This window comes from Ambystoma mexicanum, chromosome 5p, assembly GCF_040938575.1.
Source record: "Ambystoma mexicanum isolate Mex_15411 chromosome 5p, UKY_AmexF1_1, whole genome shotgun sequence".
Lineage (NCBI taxonomy): Eukaryota > Metazoa > Chordata > Amphibia > Caudata > Ambystomatidae > Ambystoma > Ambystoma mexicanum.
Genome location: NC_090930.1, coordinates 743263799 through 743289436, shown reverse-complemented (window position 1 = coordinate 743289436; position 25638 = coordinate 743263799). Strand labels below are relative to the sequence as shown.

Genomic DNA, 25638 nt, shown 5'->3' with positions numbered 1-25638 from the left:
GTGCTCTGTTTTTCCAGAATGAAGTGCATCATGCTACTGAATATGTGGGTTCCATGGAGTAATGGTTAGCACTCTGGACTCTGAATCCAGCGATCCGAGTTCAAGTCTCGGTGGGACCTTGGGGCTGCTTCTCTTTTAGAGTTGCCTTTCATTTGCAGATAGATATAACAGCAATAGCTTTGCTTTACAGCCCACTTTGATGGCAGTCTTCTTTGACCAAAGAATATTAATAGTTTCTGGGGATGACTCTCTTTTGCCACAAAGAAACTGCCCACTCTCATATCTCCAAAGCTCCAAGGTATAATGGCTATTAAACTGGCTTTTGATCTCAGCGATTTGCATTGAAAGCCCAGGAGGCCCCTAAAATCAGTTGAATTGTTTCCTGATAATTTAGAGTTTATTTCTTCTTTCGAGAAAGGTGTGATCCAAATAAAGTAAGTACATTTAAACAAGGGCACTTGATCAGTAAATGCACTACTTTCTAGAACTCATAACTCTTGTAAGTTATAAAAAGTTTGCTCTCCATACAGTTTGTCAACTCAAAGAATTACATTTTTTACACATTTAATAAGACCATCAAATTGCTTGAAACATAGGAATGATTGTGAAAGTGAATATGATTCACCAAAATAATTGTATAACATTTTTTAATGTTAATAAAATAGGGCTTTTTCCAATCTTTTCACATCAATGTTGTTTCTGCATGTTCCAGTGAGCAGAGAATCTACTGCACATAGTGTGTACATTTTTCTTTTCATAGAGTTAAGGTTGAACATAATTTATCTGTGGAAAATGTTTCTGAGAGATATCTGGGTGCCCACTCTGATTGACCTTAGGGATTGTTCATTAACGATATGTAGTTGCATCACTGTATTGGTATCAGGCACCAAAGTGCATTTAAATGTAATGTCGTGCAGACAGAGAGAGAGTGTGAAAACGGCTACCTGAGTCGACTGAACTTCTGAATATTAACTCTGTTGAATTGTAATTTGAGAAATTAGAAAATGGAGTGTAAGAGCAAGATAACGGTTCCACCGAGACTTGAACTCGGATCGTTGGATTCAAAGTCCAAAGTGCTAACCATTACACCATGGAACCCTTGCAAAAAGCACCTGAGAGCGTTGAATCAGAAATGGCAATATAGAGCACATTTACAATTTTTACAGATTCATAGTCCCAATTGACTGATATCATACAAACACAGCGATGTTTTCGATTGACGTTGTGCTATAGCAATCTCTGTGCTTTATAGAGCATGTAGATCAAATTCTTCCTCTTGAGGCATATGATTAAGCAATATTAAATATTGTTTCTGACTGCCTCTGTTTTGGCATAATGAAGTTCAGCATTTGCGGAAGTATTTAGGTTCCATGGTCTAATGGTTAGTAGGCTGGACTCTGAATTTAGTAATCTGACATGTTATAGCTATATTTTGTTTTCCTTTGGGTGTATTGTCATTTTATGTGACATAGATTTCCTAGCAGTGGCTGTGATGAATAGTTCAATTTGATAGCAGCTTCCTTTTGAGAATTTGAAAAAAAAAGAATTAAATAGTCTCTCTGGATGACTCTGCTTTGATTTCTATGTGCACATCCCTTTTGTGTTTCAGAGGGATTGACCAACATACACAACAGTGCTTGGAAGACCTCTTCCTCCCTCATGGCATGTAAAGCTAACCTCTCTCCTACCTTGTGTTTTTTTACTTTTTAACTTCCCCTTCCGAGTCAAGATCATGTAACTGAATTTACATTTTTAGATTTTAACTGCAGTAGTTGCTTGTTTTTCATTTTTATTTTTTGTGTACGCATACATCCCTTTTTGTGGGGAGGGGGGAGTGATGTCTGTTTACTTATATTAGCTAATATAGGTCATTTTATGTCCGCTTACAATATGTGTCAGGATTTTTTATGTCGTTTCCAATCAATGTCTAATATCAAGTGGTTTGCAGCAGTCATACAAAGGCACGTAATACCCCCAAAACACCACCATAAGTTAGAAATACTCCGGAAGAGTACTCAGTTTATGAAAATGCGGTGAATCCCAAATAGAACTGTAAATGTAAGCTAGCAAGCAGACCGTGCACCCCTGTTTGGAACTATGACCTGTGTGTTGCCCTCTATTAACAGAACAATGTAACTGCAGCCCATGTCACATAAAATAGAAAGTAGAGATTATGCAAATTAACTCCCAGAAGAGCCTGGTGTCACCCCAAAAGGTGTCATGCTTTTCACACCAAGAAACATCCACACATAGATCCCTGCGAACCTCAAAAACGTACAGGAAACCCTGTCCAGCGCTTTGCTCCCAGAGGAGATAATTTTGAAAAACCACCCTATGTTAAAAGTGTCCATAATCCATGCCAGCTGCCCTGTCTATAGAACCTGGCCGTTCGTGGCCATTCGGGGCATGAGTGGAAGGGTTTAACCTGCCTGGGTTCTTGAGCATGGTTTCATCATGCCTCAGTTTACAATGGCACTCTGCCACTTTGTCAGGCTTTAAAGAAGCCTGACTCCTGCAGAGCAAAAGATCTGATTATTTCCTTACATGTTTTGTACGTAAGAATGCGGATGGTGCTCTGAGCCTCCTATGGTGGTTATTAAGCATGGTATACATACCATAGCATGTAACTGTGCCTACAAATGGAACATTTTGTTCATTTATTAGGGAGTTGTGAAAATGGCTAAATCAAATTGCCATTACTGACACAGACCAGCTGCCGCTGTCCGGACATTTCGTCGAAAGACATTTCGTCGAAAGACATTTGGTCGACGTAATTTGGTCGAAAGCCAAATGGTCGATTTTTTAATTTATTTATATATATATATATATATTTTAGGTTGTAGTTTAGGGAAAAAAAGGGGTTTTTAGAAAAAAAGGGGGTTGGGGGGACCCCCCCCCAAAAAAAATGTGAAAATAAAAAACAAAAGCAATTCGACCATTTGGTTTTCGACCAAATGGTTTCGACCAATTGTCCTGTCGACAAATTTTTTTCGACGAAATGTCTGGCAACCCAGCTGCCGACTGTTGCTATTGACAGGAGTTCCAGGTGTATAAACTGAGGAGATCACCAGTTCAATTACCTGTGAACGCATTTTGAAGCTCATTCACAACCAGTTCATGCCCGTTCTCTCCATTTTGGCTTTCTGGCTGGCCGAGGGGCCCTTCAGTAATGTTCTTTGCTAACCATTACACCATGGGCCCCTTGCTGGTGCAACCTGACAGAGTTGAAACAGAAATGAGAATCGAGATCTCATGCATCATTTTAACAAACTCATATTCCTAGCCCACGGATATTATGCAAATGTGGAACTGTTTAGTTGGTTGTTGCGCAATAGCAAACTCTTTGCTTTACAGCTCATTTGGATAGGATTCTTCCTCTGGAGGCATAAAATAAAAGAATATTGCATACATTCTCTAAAAGGCTCCTTTTTTGCTGCAATGACGTTCATCATGTCACTAAGTATGTAGGTTCCATGGTGTAATGGTTAGCACTCTGGACTCTGAATCCAGCGATCCGAGTTCAAATCTCGGTGGGACCTTGGGAATTACTGTGTTTGTTTTCCTCTCAGTGTCTTGTTTTAATAGCAATGACGCTGCTGTGTCTCCCACTTTCATAGCATTATTCCCTGGGTGCATTTGAAGAAAGAAAGATTTTCCATGGATGACGCTCTTTAGCCACAATGAAACCCACCACTTTCTGTGGTGTGAAAGACCCACGGTGTAATGGTAGCACCCTGGAGGTTGAATCCAATAATTTGCATTCAAATCTCTGTAAGAGTTTACCATCAGTCGAACCTTTCCCTTATCGTTTATTGTGGATGTCTTCTTTGAAGAAAGGTATGATCCAACTAAAATAAGTACATTCACGAATGGGCCCTTGGTCGGTACAAACAGTATTTATACACCTCAGGCCTTTTGTGAATTAAGAAAAGTGTGTTCTTCGTTCTATTTTTCATCTCAAACTGATACCTTCATTTTACAAACATGTAAAGACTGTTAAGACGCTTGATTAATATCATTGATTCTGAATGTGGTCGCTTTTCATAGGATTAACCCTTTAACAATTTTGAAAGAGAATGGCGATACAATAGAGCTGCTTTTCCCAAAATGGTATTATTAATGTTGTTGCTGCATCTTCAAGTAAAAAGAGAATCCATTGGGTCACAGATTGAGCATGTTTCTTAACATTGAGTTAAGTTTGAAAATTTCAAATCTTTTATGTATGTTTCCGATGCAGATCTGCCCATCGACTCAGAATGACCTCACTGTTCATACATTTAAAAAAAATGCATAAAGGTTAAGTTGCTAGGCACAAAAGTGGATTTTTATGAAAAGTTATGCCAGAGAGTGAGAGCGAAAATGAATACCCTACACCACTAACCTTATGAATATTACTATCTTTGGCCTATAATTTAAGACAACAAGGAGACAAAGTGTGTTAGAGCAAGAGAGAGGTTCCACCGAGACTTGAACTCGGATCGCTGGATTCAAAGTCCAAAGTGCTAACCATTACACCATGGAACCCTCGTTGAGCAGAGCTTCATAAGGGCAATGAGAATATAGGGCACAGTCAAGATTTTTACTGACCTATAGTAACCGTTTACTGATATTATATCGAAGCAGCACTGTTGCTGTTGGATGCTGTGCAATCGCAAAGTATTGGCTTCATGTCTCATTTGGATCAAATTCTTCCTCTGGAGTCTAATGATATAGGAATATTACATATTTTCTCTGATGTGCTCTGTTTTTCCAGAATGAAGTGCATCATGCTACTGAATATGTGGGTTCCATGGAGTAATGGTTAGCACTCTGGACTCTGAATACAGCGATCCGAGTTCAAGTCTCGGTGGGACCTTGGGGCTGCTTCTCTTTTAGAGTTGCCTTTCATTTGCAGATAGATATAACAGCAATAGCTTTGCTTTACAGCCCACTTTGATGGCAGTCTTCTTTGACCAAATAATATTAATAGTTTCTGGGGATGACTCTCTTTTGCCACAAAGAAACTGCCCACTCTCATATCTCGAAAGCTCCAAGGTATAATGGCTATTAAACTGGCTTTTGATCTTAGCGATTTGCATTGAAAGCCCAGGAGGCCCCTAAAATCAGTTGAATTGTTTCCTGATAATTTTGAGTTTATTTCTTCTTTCAAGAAAGGTGTGATCCAAATAAAGTAAGTACATTTAAACAAGGGCACTTGATCAGTAAATGCACTACTTTCTAGAACTCATAACTCTTGTAAGTTATAAAAAGTTTGCTCTCTATACAGTTTGTCAACTCAAAGAATTACATTTTTTACACATTTAATAAGACCATCAAATTGCTTGAAACATAGGAATGATTGTGAAAGTGAATATGATTCACCAAAATAATTGTATAACATTTTTTAATGTTAATAAAATAGGGCTTTTTCCAATCTTTTCACATCAATGTTGTTTCTGCATGTTCCAGTGAGCAGAGAATCTACTGCACATAGTGTGTACATTTTTCTTTTCATAGAGTTAAGGTTGAACATTATTTATCTGTGGAAAATGTTTCTGAGAGATATCTGGGTGCCCACTCTGATTGACCTTAGGGATTGTACATTAACGATATGTAGTTGCATCACTGTATTGGTATCAGGCACCAAAGTGCATTTAAATGTAATGTCGTGCAGAGAGAGAGAGAGTGTGAAAACGGCTACCTGAGTCGACTGAACTTCTGAATATTAACTCTGTTGAATTGTAATTTGAGAAATTAGAAAATGGAGTGTAAGAGCAAGATAACGGTTCCACCGAGACTTGAACTCGGATCGTTGGATTCAAAGTCCAAAGTGCTAACCATTACACCATGGAACCCTTGCAAGATGCACCTGAGAGCGTTGAATCAGAAATGGCAATATAGAGCACATTTACAATTTTTACAGATTCATAGTCCCAATTGACTGATATCATACAAACACAGCGATGTTTTCGATTGACGTTGTGCTATAGCAATCTCTGTGCTTTATAGAGCATGTAGATCAAATTCTTCCTCTTGAGGCATATGATTAAGCAATATTAAATATTGTTTCTGACTGCCTCTGTTTTGGCATAATGAAGTTCAGCATTTGCGGAAGTATTTAGGTTCCATGGTCTAATGGTTAGTAGGCTGGACTCTGAATTTAGTAATCTGACATGTTATAGCTATATTTTGTTTTCCTTTGGGTGTATTGTCATTTTATGCACATAGATTTCCTAGCAGTGGCTGTGATGAATAGTTCAATTTGATAGCAGCTTCCTTTTGAGAATTTGAAAAAAAAAGAATTAAATAGTCTCTCTGGATGACTCTGCTTTGATTTCTATGTGCACATCCCTTTTGCGTTTCAGAGGGATTGACCAACATACACAACAGTGCTTGGAAGACCTCTTCCTCCCTCATGGCATGTAAAGCTAACCTCTCTCCTACCTTGTGTTTTTTTACTTTTTAACTTCCCCTTCCGAGTCAAGATCATGTAACTGAATTTACATTTTTAGATTTTAACTGCAGTAGTTGCTTGTTTTTCATTTTTATTTTTTGTGTACGCATACATCCCTTTTTGTGGGGAGGGGGGAGTGATGTCTGTTTACTTATATTAGCTAATATAGGTCATTTTATGTCCGCTTACAATATGTGTCAGGATTTTTTATGTCGTTTCCAATCAATGTCTAATATCAAGTGGTTTGCAGCAGTCATACAAAGGCACGTAACACCCCCAAAACACCTACATAAGTTAGAAATACTCCGGAAGAGTACTCAGTTTATGAAAAGGCGGTGAATCCCAAATAGAACTGTAAATGTAAGCTAGCAAGCAGACCGTGCACCCCTGTTTGGAACTATGACCTGTGTGTTGCCCTCTATTAACAGAACAATGTAACTGCAGCCCATGTCACATAAAATAGAAAGTAGAGATTATGCAAATTAACTCCCAGAAGAGCCTGGTGTCACCCCAAAAGGTGTTATGCTTTTCACACCAAGAAACATCCACACATAGATCCCTGCGAACCTCAAAAACGTACAGGAAACCCTGTCCAGCGCTTTGCTCCCAGAGGAGATAAGGTTGAAAAACCACCCTATGTTAAAAGTGTCCATAATCCATGCCAGCTGCCCTGTCTATAGAACCTGGCCGTTCAGGGCCTAGGGGCATGAGTGGAAGGGTTTAACCTGCCTGGGTTCTTGAGCATGGTTTCATCATGCCTCAGTTTACAATGGCACTCTGCCACTTTGTCAGGCTTTAAAGAAGCCTGACTCCTGCAGAGCAAAAGATCTGATTATTTCCTTACATGTTTTGTACGTAAGAATGCGGATGGTGCTCTGAGCCTCCTATGGTGGTTATTAAGCATGGTATACATACCATAGCATGTAACTGTGCCTACAAATGGAACATTTTGTTCATTTATTAGGGAGTTGTGAAAATGGCTAAATCAAATTGCCATTACTGACACAGACCAGCTGCCGCTGTCCGGACATTTCGTCGAAAGACATTTCGTCGAAAGACATTTGGTCGACGTAATTTGGTCGAAAGCCAAATGGTCGATTTTTTAATTTATTTATATATATATTTTTTAGGTTGTAGTTTAGGGAAAAAAGGGGGTTGGGGGGACCCCCCCAAACCCCCCCCAAAAAAAATGTGAAAATAAAAAACAAAAGCAATTCGACCATTTGGTTTTCGACCAAATGGTTTCTACCAATTGTCCTGTCGACAAATTTTTTTCGACGAAATGTCTGGCAACCCAGCTGCCGACTGTTGCTATTGACAGGAGTTCCAGGTGTATAAACTGAGGAGATCACCAGTTCAATTACCTGTGAACACATTTTGAAGCTCATTCACAACCAGTTCATGCCCGTTCTCTCCATTTTGGCTTTCTGGCTGGCCGAGGGGCCCTTCAGTAATGTTCTTTGCTAACCATTAAACCATGGGCCCCTTGCTGGTGCAACCTGACAGAGTTGTAAAGAAATGAGAATCGAGATCTCATGCATCATTTTAACAAACTCATATTCCTAGCCCACAGATATTATGCAAATGTGGAACTGTTTAGTTGGTTGTTGCGCAATAGCAAACTCTTTGCTTTACAGCTCATTTGGATAGGATTCTTCCTCTGGAGGCATAAGATAAAAGAATATTGCATACATTCTCTAAAAGGCTCTTTTTTTGCTGCAATGACGTTCATCATGTCACTAAGTATGTAGGTTCCGTGGTGTAATGGTTAGCACTCTGGACTCTGAATCCAGCGATCCGAGTTCTAATCTCGGTGGGACCTTGGGAATTACTGTGTTTGTTTTCCTCTCAGTGGCTTGTTTTAATAGCAATGACGCTGCTGTGTCGCCCACTTTCATAGCATTATTCCCTGGGTGCATTTGAAAAAAGAAAGATTTTCCATGGATGACGCTCTTTAGCCACAATGAAACCCACCACTTTCTGTGGTGTGAAAGACCCATGGTGTAATGGTAGCACCCTGGAGGTTGAATCCAAAAATTTGCATTCAAATCTCTGTAAGAGTTTACCATCAGTCGAACCTTTCCCTTATCGTTTATTGTGGATGTCTTCTTTGAAGAAAGGTATGATCCAACTAAAGTAAGTACATTCACGAATGGGCCCTTGGTCGGTACAAACAGTATTTATACAAATCAGGCCTTTTGTGAATTAAGAACAGTGTGTTCTTCGTTCTATTTTTCATCTCAAACTGATACCTTCATTTTACAAACATGTAAAGACTGTTAAGACGCTTGATTAATATCATTGATTCTGAATGTGGTCGCTTTTCATAGGATTAACCCTTTAACAATTTTGAAAGAGAATGGCGATACAATAGAGCTGCTTTTCCCAAAATGGTATTATTAATGTTGTTGCTGCATCTTCAAGTAAAAAGAGAATCCATTGGGTCACAGATTGAGCATGTTTCTTAACATTGAGTTAAGTTTGAAAATTTCAAATCTTTTATGTATGTTTCCGATGCAGATCTGCCCATCGACTCAGAATGACCTCACTGTTCATACATTTAAAAAAAATGCATAAAGGTTAAGGTGCTAGGCACAAAAGTGGATTTTTATGAAAAGTTATGCCAGAGAGTGAGAGCGAAAATGAATACCCTACACCACTAACCTTATGAATATTACTATCTTTGGCCTATAATTTAAGACAACAAGGAGACAAAGTGTGTTAGAGCCAGAGAGAGGTTCCACCGAGACTTGAACTCGGATCTCTGGATTCAAAATCCAAAGTGCTAACCATTACACCATGGAACCCTTGCTGAGTAGAGCTTCATAAGGGCAATGAGAATATAGGGCACAGTCAAGATTTTTACTGACCTATAGTAACCGTTTACTGATATTATATCGAAGCAGCACTGTTGCTGTTGGATGCTGTGCAATCGCAAAGTATTGGCTTCATGTCTCATTTGGATCAAATTCTTCCTCTGGAGTCTAATGATATAGGAATATTACATATTTTCTCTGATGTGCTCTGTTTTTCCAGAATGAAGTGCATCATGTTACTGAATATGTGGGTTCCATGGTGTAATGGTTAGCACTCTGGACTCTGAATCCAGCGATCCGAGTTCAAGTCTCGGTGGGACCTTGGGGCTGCTTCTCTTTTAGAGTTGCCTTTCATTTGCAGATAGATATAACAGCAATAGCTTTGCTTTACAGCCCACTTTGATGGCAGTCTTCTTTGACCAAAGAATATTAATAGTTTCTGGGGATGACTCTCTTTTGCCACAAAGAAACTGCCCACTCTCATATCTCCAAAGCTCCAAGGTATAATGGCTATTAAACTGGCTTTTGATCTCAGCGATTTGCATTGAAAGCCCAGGAGGCCCCTAAAATCAGTTGAATTGTTTCCTGATAATTTAGAGTTTATTTCTTCTTTCGAGAAAGGTGTGATCCAAATAAAGTAAGTACCTTTTAACAAGGGCACTTGATCAGTAAATGCACTACTTTCTAGAACTCATAACTCTTGTAAGTTATAAAAAGTTTGCTCTCCATACAGTTTGTCAACTCAAAGAATTACATTTTTTACACATTTAATAAGACCATCAAATTGCTTGAAACATAGGAATGATTGTGAAAGTGAATATGATTCACCAAAATAATTGTATAACATTTTTTAATGTTAATAAAATAGGGCTTTTTCCAATCTTTTCACATCAATGTTGTTTCTGCATGTTCCAGTGAGCAGAGAATCTACTGCACATAGTGTGTACATTTTTCTTTTCATAGAGTTAAGGTTGGACATTATTCATCTGTGGAAAATGTTTCTGAGAGATATCTGGGTGCCCACTCTGATTGACCTTAGGGATTGTACATTAACGATATGTAGTTGCATCACTGTATTGGTATCAGGCACCAAAGTGCATTTAAATGTAATGTCGTGCAGAGAGAGAGAGAGTGTGAAAACGGCTACCTGAGTCGACTGAACTTCTGAATATTAACTCTGTTGAATTGTAATTTGAGAAATTAGAAAATGGAGTGTAAGAGCAAGATAACGGTTCCACCGAGACTTGAAAATCGTTGGATTCAAAGTCCAAAGTGCTAACCATTACACCATGGAACCCTTGCAAGATGCACCTGAGAGCGTTGAATCAGAAATGGCAATATAGAGCACATTTACAATTTTTACAGATTCATAGTCCCAATTGACTGATATCATACAAACACAGCGATGTTGTCGATTGACGTTGTGCTATAGCAATCTCTGTGCTTTATAGAGCATGTAGATCAAATTCTTCCTCTTGAGGCATATGATTAAGCAATATTAAATATTGTTTCTGACTGCCTCTGTTTTGGCATAATGAAGTTCAGCATTTGCGGAAGTATTTAGGTTCCATGGTCTAATGGTTAGTAGGCTGGACTCTGAATTTAGTAATCTGACATGTTATAGCTATATTTTGTTTTCCTTTGGGTGTATTGTCATTTTATGCACATAGATTTCCTAGCAGTGGCTGTGATGAATAGTTCAATTTGATAGCAGCTTCCTTTTGAGAATTTGAAAAAAAAAGAATTAAATAGTCTCTCTGGATGACTCTGCTTTGATTTCTATGTGCACATCCCTTTTGCGTTTCAGAGGGATTGACCAACATACACAACAGTGCTTGGAAGACCTCTTCCTCCCTCATGGCATGTAAAGCTAACCTCTCTCCTACCATGTGTTTTTTTACTTTTTAACTTCCCCTTCCGAGTCATGATCATGTAACTGAATTTACATTTTTAGATTTTAACTGCAGTAGTTGCTTGTTTTTCATTTTTATTTTTTGTGTACGCATACATCCCTTTTTGTGGGGAGGGGGGAGTGATGTCTGTTTACTTATATTAGCTAATATAGGTCATTTTATGTCCGCTTACAATATGTGTCAGGATTTTTTATGTCGTTTCCAATCAATGTCTAATATCAAGTGGTTTGCAGCAGTCATACAAAGGCACGTAACACCCCCAAAACACCTACATAAGTTAGAAATACTCCGGAAGTGTACTCAGTTAATGAAAAGGCGGTGAATCCCAAATAGAACTGTAAATGTAAGCTAGCAAGCAGACCGTGCACCCCTGTTTGGAACTATGACCTGTGTGTTGCCCTCTATTAACAGAACAATGTAACTGCAGCCCATGTCACATAAAATAGAAAGTAGAGATTATGCAAATTAACTCCCAGAAGAGCCTGGTGTCACCCCAAAAGGTGTCATGCTTTTCACACCAAGAAACATCCACACATAGATCCCTGCGAACCTCAAAAACGTACAGGAAACCCTGTCCAGCGCTTTGCTCCCAGAGGAGATAAGGTTGAAAAACCACCCTATGTTAAAAGTGTCCATAATCCATGCCAGCTGCCCTGTCTATAGAACCTGGCCGTTCGTGGCCCTTTGGGGGCATAGGGGCATGAGTGGAAGGGTTTAACCTGCCTGGGTTCTTGGGCATGGTTTCATCATGCCTCAGTTTACAATGGCACTCTGCCACTTTGTCAGGCTTTAAAGAAGCCTGACTCCTGCAGAGCAAAAGATCTGATTATTTCCTTGCATGTTTTGTACGTAAGAATGCGGATGGTGCTCTGAGCCTCCTATGGTGGTTATTAAGCATGGTATACATACCATAGCATGTAACTGTGCCTACAAATGGAACATTTTGTTCATTTATTAGGGAGTTGTGAAAATGGCTAAAACAAATTGCCATTACTGACACAGACCAGCTGCCGCTGTCCGGACATTTCGTCGAAAGACATTTCGTCGAAAGACATTTGGTCGACGTAATTTGGTCGAAAGCCAAATGGTCGATTTTTTAATTTATTTATATATATATTTTTTAGGTTGTAGTTTAGGGAAAAAAAGGGGTTTTTAGAAAAAAAAAGGGGGTTGGGGGGACCCCCCCAAACCCTCCCCCCCAAAAAAAATGTGAAAATAAAAAACAAAAGCAATTCGACCATTTGGTTTTCGACCAAATGGTTTCGACCAATTGTCCTGTCGACAAATTTTTTTCGACGAAATGTCTGGCAACCCAGCTGCCGACTGTTGCTATTGACAGGAGTTCCAGGTGTATAAACTGAGGAGATCACCAGTTCAATTACCTGTGAACGCATTTTGAAGCTCATTCACAACCAGTTCATGCCTGTTCTCTCCATTTTGGCTTTCTGGCTGGCCGAGGGGCCCTTCAGTAATGTTCTTTGCTAACCATTACACCATGGGCCCCTTGCTGGTGCAACCTGACAGAGTTGAAACAGAAATGAGAATCGAGATCTCATGCATCATTTTAACAAACTCATATTCCTAGCCCACGGATATTATGCAAATGTGGAACTGTTTAGTTGGTTGTTGCGCAATAGCAAACTCTTTGCTTTACAGCTCATTTGGATAGGATTCTTCCTCTGGAGGCATAAGATAAAAGAATATTGCATACATTCTCTAAAAGGCTCTTTTTTGCTGCAATGACGTTCATCATGTCACTAAGTATGTAGGTTCCATGGTGTAATGGTTAGCACTCTGGACTCTGAATTCAACAATCCGAGTTCAAATCTCGGTGGGACCTTGGGAATTACTGTGTTTGTTTTCCTCTCAGTGTCTTGTTTTAATAGCAATGCCGCTGCTGTGTCGCCCACTTTCATAGCATTATTCCCTGGGTGCATTTGAAGAAAGAAAGATTTTCCATGGATGACGCTCTTTAGCCACAATGAAACCCACCACTTTCTGTGGTGTGAAAGACCCATGGTGTAATGGTAGCACCCTGGAGGTTGAATCCAATAATTTGCATTCAAATCTCTGTAAGAGTTTACCATCAGTCGAACCTTTCCCTTATCGTTTATTGTGGATGTCTTCTTTGAAGAAAGGTATGATCCAACTAAAGTAAGTACATTCACGAATGGGCCCTTGGTCGGTACAAACAGTATTTATACACCTCAGGCCTTTTGTGAATTAAGAAAAGTGTGTTCTTCGTTCTATTTTTCATCTCAAACTGATACCTTCATTTTACAAACATGTAAAGACTGTTAAGACGCCTGATTAATATCATTGATTCTGAATGTGGTCGCTTTTCATAGGATTAACCCTTTAACAATTTTGAAAGAGAATGGCGATACAATAGAGCTGCTTTTCCCAAAATGGTATTATTAATGTTGTTGCTGCATCTTCAAGTAAAAAGAGAATCCATTGGGTCACAGATTGAGCATGTTTCTTAACATTGAGTTAAGTTTGAAAATTTCAAATCTTTTATGTATGTTTCCGATGCAGATCTGCCCATCGACTCAGAATGACCTCACTGTTCATACATTTAAAAAAAATGCATAAAGGTTAAGTTGCTAGGCACAAAAGTCGATTTTTATGAAAAGTTATGCCAGAGAGTGAGAGCGAAAATGAATACCCTACACCACTAACCTTATGAATATTACTATCTTTGGCCTATAATTTAAGACAACAAGGAGACAAAGTGTGTTAGAGCAAGAGAGAGGTTCCACCGAGACTTGAACTCGGATCGCTGGATTCAAAGTACAAAGTGCTAACCATTACACCATGGAACCCTCGTTGAGCAGAGCTTCATAAGGGCAATGAGAATATAGGGCACAGTCAAGATTTTTACTGACCTATAGTAACCGTTTACTGATATTATATCGAAGCAGCACTGTTGCTGTTGGATGCTGTGCAATCGCAAAGTATTGGCTTCATGTCTCATTTGGATCAAATTCTTCCTCTGGAGTCTAATGATATAGGAATATTACATATTTTCTCTGATGTGCTCTGTTTTTCCAGAATGAAGTGCATCATGCTACTGAATATGTGGGTTCCATGGAGTAATGGTTAGCACTCTGGACTCTGAATCCAGCGATCCGAGTTCAAGTCTCGGTGGGACCTTGGGGCTGCTTCTCTTTTAGTGTTGCCTTTCATTTGCAGATAGATATAACAGCAATAGCTTTGCTTTACAGCCCACTTTGATGGCAGTCTTCTTTGACCAAAGAATATTAATAGTTTCTGGGGATGACTCTCTTTTGCCACAAAGAAACTGCCCACTCTCATATCTCCAAAGCTCCAAGGTATAATGCCTATTAAACTGGCTTTTGATCTCAGCGATTTGCATTGAAAGCCCAGGAGGCCCCTAAAATCAGTTGAATTGTTACCTGATAATTTAGAGTTTATTTCTTCTTTCGAGAAAGGTGTGATCCAAATAAAGTAAGTACATTTAAACAAGGGCACTTGATCAGTAAATGCACTACTTTCTAGAACTCATAACTCTTGTAAGTTATAAAAAGTTTGCTCTCCATACAGTTTGTCAACTCAAAGAATTACATTTTTTACACATTTAATAAGACCATCAAATTGCTTGAAACATAGGAATGATTGTGAAAGTGAATATGATTCACCAAAATAATTGTATAACATTTTTAATGTTAATAAAATAGGGCTTTTTCCAATCTTTTCACATCAATGTTGTTTCTGCATGTTCCAGTGAGCAGAGAATCTACTGCACATAGTGTGTACATTTTTCTTTTCATAGAGTTAAGGTTGAACATTATTTATCTGTGGAAAATGTTTCTGAGAGATATCTGGGTGCCCACTCTGATTGACCTTAGGGATTGTACATTAACGATATGTAGTTGCATCACTGTATTGGTATCAGGCACCAAAGTGCATTTAAATGTAATGTCGTGCAGAGAGAGAGAGTGTGAAAACGGCTACCTGAGTCGACTGAATTTCTGAATATTAACTCTGTTGAATTGTAATTTGAGAAATTAGAAAATGGAGTGTAAGAGCAAGATAACGGTTCCACCGAGACTTGAACTCGGATGGTTGGATTCAAAGTCCAAAGTGCTAACCATTACACCATGGAACCCTTGCAAGATGCACCTGAGAGCGTTGAATCAGAAATGGCAATATAGAGCACATTTACAATTTTTACAGATTCATAGTCCCAATTGACTGATATCATACAAACACAGCGATGTTGTTGATTGACGTTGTGCTATAGCAATCTCTGTGCTTTATAGAGCATGTAGATCAAATTCTTCCTCTTGAGGCATATGATTAAGCAATATAAAATATTGTTTCTGACTGCCTCTGTTTTGGCATAATGAAGTTCAGCATTTGCGGAAGTATTTAGGTTCCATGGTCTAATGGTTAGTAGGCTGGACTCTGAATTTAGTAATCTGACATGTTATAGCTATATTTTGTTTTCCTTTGGGTGTATTGTCATTTTATGCACATAGATTTCCTAGCAGTGGCTGTGATGAATAGTTCAATTTGATAGCAGCTTCCTTTTGAGAATTTGAAAAAAAAGAATTAAATAGTCTCTCTGGATGACTCTGCTTTGATTTCTATGTGCACATCCCTTTTGCGTTTCAGAGGGATTGACCAACATACACAACAGTGCTTGGAAGACCTCTTCCTCCCTCATGGCACGTAAAGCTAACCTCTCTCCTACCTTGTGTTTTTTAACTTTTTAACTTCCCATTCTGAGTCATGATCATGTAACTGAATTTACATTTTTAGATTTTAACTGCAGTAGTTGCTTGTTTTTCATTTTTATTTTTTGTGTACGCATACATCCCTTTTTGTGGGGAGGCGGGAGTGATGTCTGTTTACTTATAATAGCTAATATAGGTCATTTTATGTCCGCTTACAATATGTGTCAGGATTTTTTATGTCGTTTCCAATCAATGTCTAATATCAAGTGGTTTGCAGCAGTCATACAAAGGCACGTAACACCCCCAAAACACCTACATAATTTAGAAATACTCCGGAAGAGTACTCAGTTTATGAAAAGGCGGTGAATCCCAAATAGAACTGTAAATGTAAGCTAGCAAGCAGACCGTGCACCCCTGTTTGGAACTATGACCTGTGTGTTGCCCTCTATTAACAGAACAATGTAACTGCAGCCCATGTCACATAAAATAGAAAGTAGAGATTATGCAAATTAACTCCCAGAAGAGCCTGGTGTCACCCCAAAAGGTGTCATGCTTTTCACACCAAGAAACATCCACACATAGATCCCTGCGAACCTCAAAAACGTACAGGAAACCCTGTCCAGCGCTTTGCTCCCAGAGGAGATAAGGTTGAAAAACCACCCTATGTTAAAAGTGTCCATAATCCATGCCAGCTGCCCTGTCTATAGAACCTGGCCGTTCGTGGCCCTTCGGGGCATAGGAGCATGAGTGGAAGGGTTTAACCTGCCTGGGTTCTTGGGCATGGTTTCATCATGCCTCAGTTTACAATGGCACTCTGCCACTTTGTCAGGCTTTAAAGAAGCCTGACTCCTGCAGAGCAAAAGATCTGATTATTTCCTTACATGTTTTGTACGTAAGAATGCGGATGGTGCTCTGAGCCTCCTATGGTGGTTATTAAGCATGGTATACATACCATAGCATGTAACTGTGCCTACAAATGGAACATTTTGTTCATTTATTAGGGAGTTGTGAAAATGGCTAAATCAAATTGCCATTACTGACACAGACCAGCTGCCGCTGTCCGGACATTTCGTCGAAAGACATTTCGTCGAAAGACATTTGGTCGACGTAATTTGGTCGAAAGCCAAATGGTCGATTTTTTAATTTATTTATATATATATTTTTTAGGTTGTAGTTTAGGGAAAAAAAGGGGTTTTTAGAAAAAAGGGGGTTGGGGGGACCCCCCCAAGCCCTCCCCCCAAAAAAAAAATGTGAAAATAATAAACAAAAGCAATTCGACCATTTGGTTTTCGACCAAATGGTTTCGACCAATTGTCCTGTCGACAATTTTTTTCCGACGAAATGTCTGGCAACCCAGCTGCCGACTGTTGCTATTGACAGGAGTTCCAGGTGTATAAACTGAGGAGATCACCAGTTCAATTACCTGTGAACGCATTTTGAAGCTCATTCACAACCAGTTCATGCCCGTTCTCTCCATTTTGGCTTTCTGGCTGGCCGAGGGGCCCTTCAGTAATGTTCTTTGCTAACCATTACACCATGGGCCCCTTGCTGGTGCAACCTGACAGAGTTGAAACAGAAATGAGAATCGAGATCTCATGCATCATTTTAACAAACTCATATTCCTAGCCCACGGATATTATGCAAATGTGGAACAGTTTAGTTGGTTGTTGCGCAATAGCAAACTCTTTGCTTTACAGCTCATTTGGATAGGATTCTTCCGCTGGAGGCATAAGATAAAAGAATATTGCATACATTCTCTAAAAGGCTCTTTTTTTGCTGCAATGACGTTCATCATGTCACTAAGTATGTAGGTTCCATGGTGTAATGGTTAGCACTCTGGACTCTGAATTCAGCGATCCGAGTTCAAATCTCGGTGGGACCTTGGGAATTACTGTGTTTGTTTTCCTCTCAGTGTCTTGTTTTAATAGCAATGACGCTGCTGTGTCGCCCACTTTCATAGCATTATTCCCTGGGTGCATTTGAAGAAAGAAAGATTTTCCATGGATGACGCTCTTTAGCCACAATGAAACCCACCACTTTCTGTGGTGTGAAAGACCCATGGTGTAATGGTAGCACCCTGGAGGTTGAATCCAATAATTTGCATTCAAATCTCTGTAAGAGTTTACCATCAGTCTAACCTTTCCCTTATCGTTTATTGTGGATGTCTTCTTTGAAGAAAGGTATGATCCAACTAAAGTAAGTACATTCACGAATGGGCCCTTGGTCGGTACAAACAGTATTTATACACCTCAGGCCTTTTGTGAATTATGAAAAGTGTGTTCTTCGTTCTATTTTTCATCTCAAACTGATACCTTCATTTTACAAACATGTAAAGACTGTTAAGACGCTTGATTAATATCATTGATTCTGAATGTGGTCGCTTTTCATAGGATTAACCCTTTAACAATTTTGAAAGAGAATGGCGATACAATAGAGCTGCTTTTCCCAAAATGGTATTATTAATGTTGTTGCTGCATCTTCAAGTAAAAAGAGAATCCATTGGGTCACAGATTGAGCATGTTTCTTAACATTGAGTTAAGTTTGAAAATTTCAAATCTTTTATGTATGTTTCCGATGCAGATCTGCCCATCGACTCAGAATGACCTCACTGTTCATACATTTAAAAAAAATGCATAAAGGTTAAGTTGCTAGGAACAAAAGTGGATTTTTATGAAAAGTTATGCCAGAGAGTGAGAGCGAAAATGAATACCCTACACCACTAACCTTATGAATATTACTATCTTTGGCCTATAATTTAAGACAACAAGGAGACAAAGTGTGTTAGAGCAAGAGAGAGGTTCCACCGAGACTTGAACTCGGATCGCTGGATTCAAAGTCCAAAGTGCTAACCATTACACCATGGAACCCTCGTTGAGCAGAGCTTCATAAGGGCAATGAGAATATAGGGCACAGTCAAGATTTTTACTGACCTATAGTAACCGTTTACTGATATTATATCGAAGCAGCACTGTTGCTGTTGGATGCTGTGCAATCGCAAAGTATTGGCTTCATGTCTCATTTGGATCAAATTCTTCCTCTGGAGTCTAATGATATAGGAATATTACATATTTTCTCTGATGTGCTCTGTTTTTCCAGAATGAAGTGCATCATGCTACTGAATATGTGGGTTCCATGGAGTAATGGTTAGCACTCTGGACTCTGAACCCAGCGATCCGAGTTCAAGTCTCGGTGGGACCTTGGGGCTGCTTCTCTTTTAGTGTTGCCTTTCATTTGCAGATAGATATAACAGCAATAGCTTTGCTTTACAGCCCACTTTGATGGCAGTCTTCTTTGACAAAAGAATATTAATAGTTTCTGGGGATGACTCTCTTTTGCCACGAAGAAACTGCCCACTCTCATATCTCCAAAGCTCCAAGGTATAATGGCTATTAAACTGGCTTTTGATCTCAGCGATTTGCATTGAAAGCCCAGGAGGCCCCTAAAATCAGTTGAATTGTTTCCTGATAATTTAGAGTTTATTTCTTCTTTCGAGAAAGGTGTGATCCAAATAAAGTAAGTACATTTAAACAAGGGCACTTGATCAGTAAATGCACTACTTTCTAGAACTCATAACTCTTGTAAGTTATAAAAAGTTTGCTCTCCATACAGTTTGTCAACTCAAAGAATTACATTTTTTACACATTTAATAAGACCATCAAATTGCTTGAAACATAGGAATGATTGTGAAAGTGAATATGATTCACCAAAATAATTGTATAACATTTTTTAATGTTAATAAAATAGGGCTTTTTCCAATCTTTTCACATCAATGTTGTTTCTGCATGTTCCAGTGAGCAGAGAATCTACTGCACATAGTGTGTACATTTTTCTTTTCATAGAGTTAAGGTTGAACATTATTTATCTGTGGAAAATGTTTCTGAGAGATATCTGGGTGCCCACTCTGATTGACCTTAGGATTGTACATTAACGATATGTAGTTGCATCACTGTATTGGTATCAGGCACCAAAGTGCATTTAAATGTAATGTCGTGCAGAGAGAGAGAGTGTGAAAACGGCTACCTGAGTCGACTGAACTTCTGAATATTAACTCTGTTGAATTGTAATTTGAGAAATTAGAAAATGGAGTGTAAGAGCAAGATAACGGTTCCACCGAGACTTGAACTCGGAGGGTTGGATTCAAAGTCCAAAGTGCTAACCATTACACCATGGAACCCTTGCAAGATGCACCTGAGAGCGTTGAATCAGAAATGGCAATATAGAGCACATTTACAATTTTTACAGATTCATAGTCCCAATTGACTGATATCATACAAACACAGCGATGTTGTTGATTGACGTTGTGCTATAGCAATCTCTGTGCTTTATAGAGCATGTAGATCAAATTCTTCCTCTTGAGGCATATGATTAAGCAATATAAAATATTGTTTCTGACTGCCTCTGTTTTGGCATAATGAAGTTCAGCATTTGCAGAAGTATTTAGGTTCCATGGTCTAATGGTTAGTAGGCTGGACTCTGAATTTAGTAATCTGACATGTTATAGCTATATTTTGTTTTCCTTTGGGTGTATTGTCATTTTATGCACATAGATTTCCTAGCAGTGGCTGTGATGAATAGTTCAATTTGATAGCAGCTTCCTTTTGAGAATTTGAAAAAAAAGAATTAAATAGTCTCTCTGGATGACTCTGCTTTGATTTCTATGTGCACATCCCTTTTGCGTTTCAGAGGGATTGACCAACATACACAACAGTGCTTGGAAGACCTCTTCCTACCTCATGGCACGTAAAGCTAACCTCTCTCCTACCTTGTGTTTTTTAACTTTTTAACTTCCCATTCTGAGTCATGATCATGTAACTGAATTTACATTTTTAGATTTTAACTGCAGTTGTTGCTTGTTTTTCATTTTTAATTTTTTTGTACGCATACATCCCTTTTTGTGGGGAGGGGGGAGTGATGTCTGTTTACTTATATTAGCTAATATAGGTCATTTTATGTCCGCTTACAATATGTGTCAGGATTTTTTATGTCGTTTCCAATCAATGTCTAATATCAAGTGGTTTGCAGCAGTCATACAAAGGCACGTAACACCCCCAAAACACCTACATAATTTAGAAATACTCCGGAAGAGTACTCAGTTTATGAAAAGGCGGTGAATCCCAAATAGAACTGTAAATTTAAGCTAGCAAGCAGACCGTGCACCCCTGTTTGGAACTATGACCTGTGTGTTGCCCTCTATTAACAGAACAATGTAACTGCAGCCCATGTCACATAAAATAGAAAGTAGAGATTATGCAAATTAACTCCCAGAAGAGCCTGGTGTCACCCCAAAAGGTGTCATGCTTTTCACACCAAGAAACATCCACACATAGATCCCTGCGAACCTCAAAAACGTACAGGAAACCCTGTCCAGCGCTTTGCTCCCAGAGGAGATAAGGTTGAAAAACCACCCTATGTTAAAAGTGTCCATAATCCATGCCAGCTGCCCTGTCTATAGAACCTGGCCGTTCGTGGCCCTTCGGGGCATAGGGGCATGAGTGGAAGGGTTTAACCTGCCTGGGTTCTTGGGCATGGTTTCATCATGCCTCAGTTTACAATGGCACTCTGCCACTTTGTCAGGCTTTAAAGAAGCCTGACTCCTGCAGAGCAAAAGATCTGATTATTTCCTTACATGTTTTGTACGTAAGAATGCGGATGGTGCTCTGAGCCTCCTATGGTGGTTATTAAGCATGGTATACATACCATAGCATGTAACTGTGCCTACAAATGGAACATTTTGTTCATTTATTAGGGAGTTGTGAAAATGGCTAAATCAAATTGCCATTACTGACACAGACCAGCTGCCGCTGTCCGGACATTTCGTCGAAAGACATTTCGTCGAAAGACATTTGGTCGACGTAATTTGGTCGAAAGCCAAATGGTCGATTTTTTAATTTATTTATATATATATATTTTTAGGTTGTAGTTTAGGGAAAAAAAGGGGTTTTTAGAAAAAAGGGGGTTGGGGGGACCCCCCCAAGCCCCCCCCCCCAAAAAAAAATGTGAAAATAATAAACAAAAGCAATTCGACCATTTGGTTTTCGACCAAATGGTTTCGACCAATTGTCCTGTCGACAATTTTTTTCCGACGAAATGTCTGGCAACCCAGCTGCCGACTGTTGCTATTGACAGGAGTTCCAGGTGTATAAACTGAGGAGATCACCAGTTCAATTACCTGTGAACGCATTTTGAAGCTCATTCACAACCAGTTCATGCCCGTTCTCTCCATTTTGGCTTTCTGGCTGGCCGAGGGGCCCTTCAGTAATGTTCTTTGCTAACCATTACACCATGGGCCCCTTGCTGGTGCAACCTGACAGAGTTGAAACAGAAATGAGAATCGAGATCTCATGCATCATTTTAACAAACTCATATTCCTAGCCCACGGATATTATGCAAATGTGGAACAGTTTAGTTGGTTGTTGCGCAATAGCAAACTCTTTGCTTTACAGCTCATTTGGATAGGATTCTTCCTCTGGAGGCATAAGATAAAAGAATATTGCATACATTCTCTAAAAGGCTCTTTTTTTGCTGCAATGACGTTCATCATGTCACTAAGTATGTAGGTTCCATGGTGTAATGGTTAGCACTCTGGACTCTGAATTCAGCGATCCGAATTCAAATCTCGGTGGGACCTTGGGAATTACTGTGTTTGTTTTCCTCTCAGTGTCTTGTTTTAATAGCAATGACGCTGCTGTGTCGCCCACTTTCATAGCATTATTCCCTGGGTGCATTTGAAGAAAGAAAGATTTTCCATGGATGACGCTCTTTAGCCACAATGAAACCCACCACTTTCTGTGGTGTGAAAGACCCATGGTGTAATGGTAGCACCCTGGAGGTTGAATCCAATAATTTGCATTCAAATCTCTGTAAGAGTTTACCATCAGTCTAACCTTTCCCTTATCGTTTATTGTGGATGTCTTCTTTGAAGAAAGGTATGATCCAACTAAAGTAAGTACATTCACGAATGGGCCCTTGGTCGGTACAAACAGTATTTATACACCTCAGGCCTTTTGTGAATTATGAAAAGTGTGTTCTTCGTTCTATTTTTCATCTCAAACTGATACCTTCATTTTACAAACATGTAAAGACTGTTAAGACGCTTGATTAATATCATTGATTCTGAATGTGGTCGCTTTTCATAGGATTAACCCTTTAACAATTTTGAAAGAGAATGGCGATACAATAGAGCTGCTTTTCCCAAAATGGTATTATTAATGTTGTTGCTGCATCTTCAAGTAAAAAGAGAATCCATTGGGTCACAGATTGAGCATGTTTCTTAACATTGAGTTAAGTTTGAAAATTTCAAATCTTTTATGTATGTTTCCGATGCAGATCTGCCCATCGACTCAGAATGACCTCACTGTTCATACATTTAAAAAAAATGCATAAAGGTTAAGTTGCTAGGAACAAAAGTGGATTTTTATGAAAAGTTATGCCAGAGAGTGAGAGCGAAAATGAATACCCTACACCACTAACCTTATGAATATTACTATCTTTGGCCTATAATTTAAGACAACAAGGAGACAAAGTGTGTTAGAGCAAGAGAGAGGTTCCACCGAGACTTGAACTCGGATCGCTGGATTCAAAGTCCAAAGTGCTAACCATTACACCATGGAACCCTCGTTGAGCAGAGCTTCATAAGGGCAATGAGAATATAGGGCACAGTCAAGATTTTTACTGACCTATAGTAACCGTTTACTGATATTATATCGAAGCAGCACTGTTGCTGTTGGATGCTGTGCAATCGCAAAGTATTGGCTTCATGTCTCATTTGGATCAAATTCTTCCTCTGGAGTCTAATGATATAGGAATATTACATATTTTCTCTGATGTGCTCTGTTTTTCCAGAATGAAGTGCATCATGCTACTGAATATGTGGGTTCCATGGAGTAATGGTTAGCACTCTGGACTCTGAATCCAGCGATCCGAGTTCAAGTCTCGGTGGGACCTTGGGGCTGCTTCTCTTTTAGTGTTGCCTTTCATTTGCAGATAGATATAACAGCAATAGCTTTGCTTTACAGCCCACTTTGATGGCAGTCTTCTTTGACCAAAGAATATTAATAGTTTCTGGGGATGACTCTCTTTTGCCACAAAGAAACTGCCCACTCTCATATCTCCAAAGCTCCAAGGTATAATGGCTATTAAACTGGCTTTTGATCTCAGCGATTTGCATTGAAAGCCCAGGAGGCCCCTAAAATCAGTTGAATTGTTTCCTGATAATTTAGAGTTTATTTCTTCTTTCGAGAAAGGTGTGATCCAAATAAAGTAAGTACATTTAAACAAGGGCACTTGATCAGTAAATGCACTACTTTCTAGAACTCATAACTCTTGTAAGTTATAAAAAGTTTGCTCTCCATACAGTTTGTCAACTCAAAGAATTACATTTTTTACACATTTAATAAGACCATCAAATTGCTTGAAACATAGGAATGATTGTGAAAGTGAATATGATTCACCAAAATAATTGTATAACATTTTTTAATGTTAATAAAATAGGGCTTTTTCCAATCTTTTCACATCAATGTTGTTTCTGCATGTTCCAGTGAGCAGAGAATCTACTGCACATAGTGTGTACATTTTTCTTTTCATAGAGTTAAGGTTGAACATTATTTATCTGTGGAAAATGTTTCTGAGAGATATCTGGGTGCCCACTCTGATTGACCTTAGGGATTGTACATTAACGATATGTAGTTGCATCACTGTATTGGTATCAGGCACCAAAGTGCATTTAAATGTAATGTCGTGCAGAGAGAGAGAGTGTGAAAACGGCTACCTGAGTCGACTGAACTTCTGAATATTAACTCTGTTGAATTGTAATTTGAGAAATTAGAAAATGGAGTGTAAGAGCAAGATAACGGTTCCACCGAGACTTGAACTCGGAGGGTTGGATTCAAAGTCCAAAGTGCTAACCATTACACCATGGAACCCTTGCAAGATGCACCTGAGAGCGTTGAATCAGAAATGGCAATATAGAGCACATTTACAATTTTTACAGATTCATAGTCCCAATTGACTGATATCATACAAACACAGCGATGTTGTTGATTGACGTTGTGCTATAGCAATCTCTGTGCTTTATAGAGCATGTAGATCAAATTCTTCCTCTTGAGGCATATGATTAAGCAATATAAAATATTGTTTCTGACTGCCTCTGTTTTGGCATAATGAAGTTCAGCATTTGCGGAAGTATTTAGGTTCCATGGTCTAATGGTTAGTAGGCTGGACTCTGAATTTAGTAATCTGACATGTTATAGCTATATTTTGTTTTCCTTTGGGTGTATTGTCATTTTATGCACATAGATTTCCTAGCAGTGGCTGTGATGAATCGTTCAATTTGATAGCAGCTTCCTTTTGAGAATTTGAAAAAAAAAAGAATTAAATAGTCTCTCTGGATGACTCTGCTTTGATTTCTATGTGCACATCCCTTTTGCGTTTCAGAGGGATTGACCAACATACACAACAGTGCTTGGAAGACCTCTTCCTCCCTCATGGCATGTAAAGCTAACCTCTCTCCTACCATGTGTTTTTTTACTTTTTAACTTCCCCTTCCGAGTCATGATCATGTAACTGAATTTACATTTTTAGATTTTAACTGCAGTAGTTGCTTGTTTTTCATTTTTATTTTTTGTGTACGCATACATCCCTTTCTGTGGGGAGGGGGGAGTGATGTCTGTTTACTTATATTAGCTAATATAGGTCATTTTATGTCCGCTTACAATATGTGTCAGGATTTTTTATGTCGTTTCCAATCAATGTCTAATATCAAGTGGTTTGCAGCA

At 39.0% G+C, this 25638-nt stretch overlaps 19 non-coding genes across 19 annotated transcripts; 9 read left to right on the top strand and 10 right to left on the bottom strand.

Moving 5' to 3' along the window:
• The first annotated feature begins 47 nt into the window (after nucleotides 1–47).
• Nucleotides 48–119, top strand: TRNAQ-CUG (transfer RNA glutamine (anticodon CUG)). The gene has a single exon. It is a non-coding gene; the product is annotated as a tRNA-Gln (tRNA).
• A 907-nt stretch (nucleotides 120–1026) lies between these two features.
• TRNAQ-UUG (transfer RNA glutamine (anticodon UUG)) lies at nucleotides 1027–1098 on the bottom strand. Its single transcript has one exon. It is a non-coding gene; the product is annotated as a tRNA-Gln (tRNA).
• Nucleotides 1099–3467: 2369 nt separating this feature from the next.
• TRNAQ-CUG (transfer RNA glutamine (anticodon CUG)) lies at nucleotides 3468–3539 on the top strand. The gene has a single exon. It is a non-coding gene; the product is annotated as a tRNA-Gln (tRNA).
• A 913-nt stretch (nucleotides 3540–4452) lies between these two features.
• TRNAQ-UUG (transfer RNA glutamine (anticodon UUG)) lies at nucleotides 4453–4524 on the bottom strand. The gene has a single exon. It is a non-coding gene; the product is annotated as a tRNA-Gln (tRNA).
• Nucleotides 4525–5762: 1238 nt separating this feature from the next.
• TRNAQ-UUG (transfer RNA glutamine (anticodon UUG)) lies at nucleotides 5763–5834 on the bottom strand. The gene has a single exon. It is a non-coding gene; the product is annotated as a tRNA-Gln (tRNA).
• A 2349-nt stretch (nucleotides 5835–8183) lies between these two features.
• TRNAQ-CUG (transfer RNA glutamine (anticodon CUG)) lies at nucleotides 8184–8255 on the top strand. Its single transcript has one exon. It is a non-coding gene; the product is annotated as a tRNA-Gln (tRNA).
• Nucleotides 8256–9168: 913 nt separating this feature from the next.
• Nucleotides 9169–9240, bottom strand: TRNAQ-UUG (transfer RNA glutamine (anticodon UUG)). Its single transcript has one exon. It is a non-coding gene; the product is annotated as a tRNA-Gln (tRNA).
• Nucleotides 9241–9499: 259 nt separating this feature from the next.
• TRNAQ-CUG (transfer RNA glutamine (anticodon CUG)) lies at nucleotides 9500–9571 on the top strand. Its single transcript has one exon. It is a non-coding gene; the product is annotated as a tRNA-Gln (tRNA).
• A 3359-nt stretch (nucleotides 9572–12930) lies between these two features.
• TRNAQ-CUG (transfer RNA glutamine (anticodon CUG)) lies at nucleotides 12931–13002 on the top strand. The gene has a single exon. It is a non-coding gene; the product is annotated as a tRNA-Gln (tRNA).
• A 913-nt stretch (nucleotides 13003–13915) lies between these two features.
• TRNAQ-UUG (transfer RNA glutamine (anticodon UUG)) lies at nucleotides 13916–13987 on the bottom strand. The gene has a single exon. It is a non-coding gene; the product is annotated as a tRNA-Gln (tRNA).
• Nucleotides 13988–14246: 259 nt separating this feature from the next.
• On the top strand, nucleotides 14247–14318 carry TRNAQ-CUG (transfer RNA glutamine (anticodon CUG)). Its single transcript has one exon. It is a non-coding gene; the product is annotated as a tRNA-Gln (tRNA).
• A 904-nt stretch (nucleotides 14319–15222) lies between these two features.
• TRNAQ-UUG (transfer RNA glutamine (anticodon UUG)) lies at nucleotides 15223–15294 on the bottom strand. The gene has a single exon. It is a non-coding gene; the product is annotated as a tRNA-Gln (tRNA).
• Nucleotides 15295–17675: 2381 nt separating this feature from the next.
• Nucleotides 17676–17747, top strand: TRNAQ-CUG (transfer RNA glutamine (anticodon CUG)). The gene has a single exon. It is a non-coding gene; the product is annotated as a tRNA-Gln (tRNA).
• Nucleotides 17748–18660: 913 nt separating this feature from the next.
• Nucleotides 18661–18732, bottom strand: TRNAQ-UUG (transfer RNA glutamine (anticodon UUG)). The gene has a single exon. It is a non-coding gene; the product is annotated as a tRNA-Gln (tRNA).
• A 1235-nt stretch (nucleotides 18733–19967) lies between these two features.
• On the bottom strand, nucleotides 19968–20039 carry TRNAQ-UUG (transfer RNA glutamine (anticodon UUG)). Its single transcript has one exon. It is a non-coding gene; the product is annotated as a tRNA-Gln (tRNA).
• Nucleotides 20040–22421: 2382 nt separating this feature from the next.
• On the top strand, nucleotides 22422–22493 carry TRNAQ-CUG (transfer RNA glutamine (anticodon CUG)). Its single transcript has one exon. It is a non-coding gene; the product is annotated as a tRNA-Gln (tRNA).
• Nucleotides 22494–23406: 913 nt separating this feature from the next.
• On the bottom strand, nucleotides 23407–23478 carry TRNAQ-UUG (transfer RNA glutamine (anticodon UUG)). The gene has a single exon. It is a non-coding gene; the product is annotated as a tRNA-Gln (tRNA).
• Nucleotides 23479–23737: 259 nt separating this feature from the next.
• On the top strand, nucleotides 23738–23809 carry TRNAQ-CUG (transfer RNA glutamine (anticodon CUG)). The gene has a single exon. It is a non-coding gene; the product is annotated as a tRNA-Gln (tRNA).
• Nucleotides 23810–24714: 905 nt separating this feature from the next.
• TRNAQ-UUG (transfer RNA glutamine (anticodon UUG)) lies at nucleotides 24715–24786 on the bottom strand. Its single transcript has one exon. It is a non-coding gene; the product is annotated as a tRNA-Gln (tRNA).
• Between the last annotated feature and the right edge of the window lie 852 nt (nucleotides 24787–25638).